The following is a 6,000-nucleotide window of genomic DNA, read 5'->3' on the forward strand; positions in this document are numbered from 1 at the left end:
TTTCTAAAAATAATCAACATTTTTTAAAATTAACCAACATTTTTCTTCCTGGAGGGTTCATTTTTTTCAATGTAATTAACAACAAATCAATTTACACTAATTTATTTGTTTATATATTCTAAGTCACTTGATTAATTAAATTTATTTTATGAAACGCTGAGCCATGAATCCAATTTGGTTTAAACGTACTTTTTTCTCCGGACACTTCATATGGATGTTCAGTGGCGGTCACCCTTAGTAAAAATATGCCAGAAACAAACAAAACATCGTCCTCACATTTAAACCAATTACTATCTTTGCTCATATTGGATATATAGCACATTGGTTTAAGTATTTTTTCGAAAATGGCATCCAATTATCTCAAGAATGATCCTGGTATCATAGTTTGATATACACTTTGGTAAAATATTTTGCCTACTGTCATAATAATAATCTTAATTGTCTCATTTGAAACCAATGTGTATACCTTCAATAATACAATGACTCCATTCAGAAATGCATCGAAACCAATTTATGCAAACCATTATACATAAAAAAAGTTCTTCAAAATATATAGATACTATTCAATTAAGGTTTGATATTTCTAGAGAATGTCTGTTGAAAATGAAATAAAACAATTTCAAAAGATGCTTCCAAGAAATTGTACTTTTTTGGTAATCCAAACCAACAGTCTACTATTAAACCCATAAATTTTTCTTTTTAATAAAAGAAATGCAACTTTTATGTTTCACTCTTTACTACATGTATATGTGTGTAAGCTACGCTCAACCAAAGGAAAATTTCTAGATTTCTGTGCGTATATGTGTGTGTATCAAAATGAATAACAAATTCGCTAAGTGTATGTATGTATGTGTGTTCTATGAAATAAAAAGAATGAGAAAGAGATAGTATTTCCTCCAACTCTCATCTCAAAGTATGTCAATGTGTAATTGTATTTCAAACGATTTGAATGTGGTTGTGATATTTTTCAAAATCGAATGAGAAAATATAGTTGTTAGTTAATATTATAAATTGTTTATAAAAATATGTATTTGTATATATTTATGAAATCTTTCTTTGTAAAAAAAAGAAATGTTTACACATAAGACTAATGTGAATGTCGTCAATAACCAATATAGCGCCAATAAAGGCTTTAAAAGCTGAGTTTTGTTGAATGTATAATTATGTAACAATAGTCAATAAACTAATAATTTACAAGAAATCAAATTAAAATATTCCCATTTATGAATATTGAAAAATTAAATAAATACTATATATTAAAATGTCATTAAAACCATTATAAAATATTTTATTTCCAATACAGTTTCGTAAGTAAGTAGTTTGAAGTTATTTTACAGCATTTCCATAACGAAAACAACAATATAGAGGTCCACGCAAAGCAAAAAAAAAACGTTTTTTTTTTAATATCTTCGAAAGCCCAAACTTTTGTCAGCAAAAAATGTTTTTCTTTCAATATTTTTATTTCTGCACCGAAAAATTTGAACTATTTTATAGGAAGAATGAACTACCTCGCACGAAAATTGAACTAAATTTTAATCCACATTTTGAGATTTCCACAAAGCGTTGTTAAAACCAGGGCTGTGGAGTCGGAGCCGGAGTCGGAGTCTGAAGATTTTGCTGGAGTCGGAGCCGGAGTCGTAGAAATTTAGAAGTAGAACCTAACGTTCAAAATTTTGTGGCAGGCATGTCGAGTTCGAAAATGGGCCATACCGGACAATTTTGTGATATAGCTCCTACATATAAACCCATCTTCCGATTTGTTTTAAGAAGTTTTTCCCAGTCTAAAATTTTCATAAGATTTGTCAGAAATTTTGAATTTAGAGTTATTTGAGATCCATATTTTGTATATGGAGATAATTACTTGAGAAATCTCCAAATACACCCGATGTCCTTGGAAGCTGTAATTTTAAATTAAACCTCTGGCATGGCCTCTAACAGGGATGATAAATTATGTTGACGAAAAAGTACTAAAAATGTACTTTTCGAAGCCAAAAGTGCTAAAATTATATAATATCAAATTTAAAGACTATTGTAAAAGTATACGAATATTAAAATCTAGTCCGATCTGGACAACTTTTTAGTTTTTCTAAAAAAATCTTATTTTGCAAAATTTTATTTCTGTAGAAAATGTTGTCAACATTTTATTTCTATAGGAAAGATTGTCAAACTTTTACTTCTAAGAAAATTTTGTAAAAATTTTATTTCTATAGAAAATTATTTCAAAATTTTATTTCTATAAAATTTTATAAACATTTAATTTCTATAGAAAATTTTGTCAAAATATTATTTCTATAGAAAATTTCAAAAACTTCTATAGAATTTTTTTTTCAAAATTTTATTTCTATAGAAAATTTTGTCACAAAGAAGTACCTCTTTGCAAAATCTACCAAACGAATGTGGTATAGACAATATTCCTCTCAAAAATGTTGAGATCATGTAATATCCTAAATTCTTCAATGTCCGCTTTTTATAATTTTTCGAGTTGAGTTTATATGTGAGAAACGTTCACATTTATGGCAGAATAACTCTATATAGAGTAATTGTGATGAAAAGAACCAAATGACTCGCGGTCGTGCCTTTTGGCAGTCGAAATGTATCAAACAAAGCACAAAAAATGTCAACTTTATCAACCCTGGCCTCTAGTGTCCATAACTGATAGACCATTTATAACTCGATGTTTCACCATTTTATATCTTTAGAAACAATTTTCGTAACTGTCCACCTATTCCTGTCATCTGTTGTATGGTAGTGGTTATTTAAAATTCCGCCCGTCCTAATTTTTGGCAGTTTATGTTTGTTTTCTATATCCGACACATTACATTTTTTAACATCTAAACTTTCTGTCTGATTAGCCCGTCATTTTGATTTTTGTGTATTTTCCTTTTTTATATAGATTTATTTTTTATAAAATTCCTATATAGATTAATTCCACGATTTTTCTTCTTAAACTTCTGGAAGCCCAATTATTTCTTGAAATTTTTTGTTTTTATAAATACATATTTTGGAGATTGTTGTTATCTACCCATATTTTTATGTGGTCTCTCTACACTGAAAAAATTATTGACCTAATATGGAAGATTATGCACGTTAAATTTTAGGACTCGAAATTTACGCAATGCTAAGGACAAAATTCTTTAAAATAATGATATTTTAATTAAAAGAAAGTTTATAATCCTTGCTTCAAAAATTTTTTTCATTAAATTTAGAACACAAATCTTGAAATTTTGCATCCCTCTGTTGAAGTTGTAGATCTTTGAAGTAAGGCAAATGTTCCTTAAAATAAAGAAAAACATTTTTGATTTAAAGAAATCGTCTTTAACTCAACTGACATATTGAATTTTTAAATTTAAGATAAAAATGCTTCAAATATAGGCTAAGACTTATTTTAAGGATTTGCATCTTTGGTTTAAAGTTTTTTTAGCATTAAGAAAACAGTTTTTACTTTGAAGTACTTGGCATAATTTGGATTTTGAAACCGGAATTTGTTTGTACATGAATACCTTTATTAATATATCGCAAACAGAGAATAAAAATTCGATGAATGTGATCTGTATCCAATTTTAATTTTATCGATCCTAGATTTAAAACCAGGGAGGTCCCTAAAAAAGGTTTATTTTTAAGGAGCGGCATCTTTGGCTCGGAATCAATACCAAAATCCTTAAAGGAAGGTCAAAATCTTTGGATCCAAGTAAACTTTTTTTTGAGTGTATAGTCTTGTGTCGTATTTTAATTTATTGGCCTGACATTAAAATGTAGAGTTCTTTACATTCCTAAAATGCTGAGATTTGTCGTCGAGTCGTATCAAAATTCAAATGTAGGGTTCTTTAGGACATAAAAACACATATGGCAAAATAGAATACTTATATCGGTCTATTTTTGGAACACTACACTTTAAAATTACAATTGGAATACTGTTAAAATTAGACTTAGGTACACCACCTGGAGTCGACTCCGGAGTCGGAGTCGAGACATACTTAAAAAAAGTAAGATTTCATTAAGCTGTGGAAAATTTCGATAAAAATAATAAAAATTTAACTACAAGCAAATAAATTTTTTCCAATAAAAATAAGATAAATTTAGCGTTAGTTTAACTACGGAATTTTTTTTCTGTGTACAGAAATGGAGCATTTTGCTCTTGAAAAATGTTTAGGGTGATCATATTCCTTCTCTGAATGTGATGGAGTTTTCTGTTTGTAATCTTTGCAAACTTATACCTTACCTTATACTTTGGTTATTGAGGTGTTACCAACAAGTGGTGTTGTTTTAAATCTTTCGAAATTTCCCGTCCCGAAATCCCGGGATTTTCGGGACGGGATCTCGAAAAAATAATTCCAATTTGTTAAATTTTTGGGTTTTTTCATTATTCATTAATAAATTGAGGACTTCATTCAGTGCAAACGGCCCTTAGATTTCATACCCGACAAATTGAGTTAGTAAACATTTATGGTAAGTAAGAATTTATTATACATGAGGTATATTATAAAATGCACAATTTCATCAAAAATCGAAGTAAACGATAAGGTTCTCCTTTGAACAATGTGTTCATGTAAAATGGAATGCGTGCCATATATAAAATAAAATTCAATGATAAATGGTCCTTCGACAATATGACAAGACAGCGTTTATCTGATAACATTTTGGATGCCTTGATATTTTTAAGAAGTTACTTAAAACGATGAAAAAAGGATTATCGCAATTGTACGAAAATATAAAGGGTGATTTGTTAAGAGCTTGATAACTTTTTTTAAAAAAAAAACGCATAAAATTTGCAAAATCTCATCGGTTCTTTATTTGAAACGTTAGATTGGTCCATGACATTTACTTTTTGAAGATAATTTCATTTAAATGTTGACCGCGGCTGCGTCTTAGGTGGTCCATTCGGAAAGTCCAATTTTGGGCAACTTTTTCGAGCATTTCGGCCGGAATAGCCCGAATTTCTTCGGAAATGTTGTCTTCCAAAGCTGGAATAGTTGCTGGCTTATTTCTGTAGACTTTAGACTTGACGTAGCCCCACAAAAAATAGTCTAAAGGCGTCAAATCGCATGATCTTGGTGGCCAACTTACCGGTCCATTTCTTGAGATGAATTGTTCTCCGAAGTTTTCCCTCAAAATGGCCATAGAATCGCGAGCTGTGTGGCATGTAGCGCCATCTTGTTGAAACCACATGTCAACCAAGTTCAGTTCTTCCATTTTTGGCAACAAAAAGTTTGTTAGCATCGAACGATAGCGATCGCCATTCACCGTAACGTTGCGTCCAACAGCATCTTTGAAAAAATACGGTCCAATGATTCCACCAGCGTACAAACCACACCAAACAGTGCATTTTTCGGGATGCATGGGCAGTTCTTGAACGGCTTCTGGTTGCTCTTCACTCCAAATGCGGCAATTTTGCTTATTTACGTAGCCATTCAACCAGAAATGAGCCTCATCGCTGAACAAAATTTGTCGATAAAAAAGCGGATTTTCTGCCAACTTTTCTAGGGCCAATTCACTGAAAATTCGACGTTGTGGCTCGTTAGTAAGTCTATTCATGATGAAATGTCAAAGCATACTGAGCATCTTTCTCTTTGACACCATGTCTGAAATCCCACGTGATCTGTCAAATACTAATGCATGAAAATCCTAACCTCAAAAGAATCACCCTTTACCTATTCTAATCATAATCCTTAAAATGTTTTGCTAGTAAGATAGCGATATGAAATTGTTTTTTAATTTATTTTTTCTTTTCTTCATATTGTTGAGTTGGTTCTAATTGTTCGTTAAGTATGAAAGCAATTTGAAATTGCTTTTTAATTTACACTTATGTTCTTTTGTTGTCTTTTGTTAATAACATTGAATTAAACTTATCAGTTTTTTGTCGCTGTAGATTGTTATTACTTAAAATATTTAAAGAATTCCGAAAATTTCGGGATCCCAAAAAAAATCCCGGAAAATCCCGGGATTCTACATTTTAAAATCCCGCATCCCGGGATTTATAAAAATCGATCCCGAATGACAGCC

This window comes from Haematobia irritans, chromosome 2 (assembly GCF_050003625.1).
Source record: "Haematobia irritans isolate KBUSLIRL chromosome 2, ASM5000362v1, whole genome shotgun sequence".
Taxonomy (NCBI): domain Eukaryota; kingdom Metazoa; phylum Arthropoda; class Insecta; order Diptera; family Muscidae; genus Haematobia; species Haematobia irritans.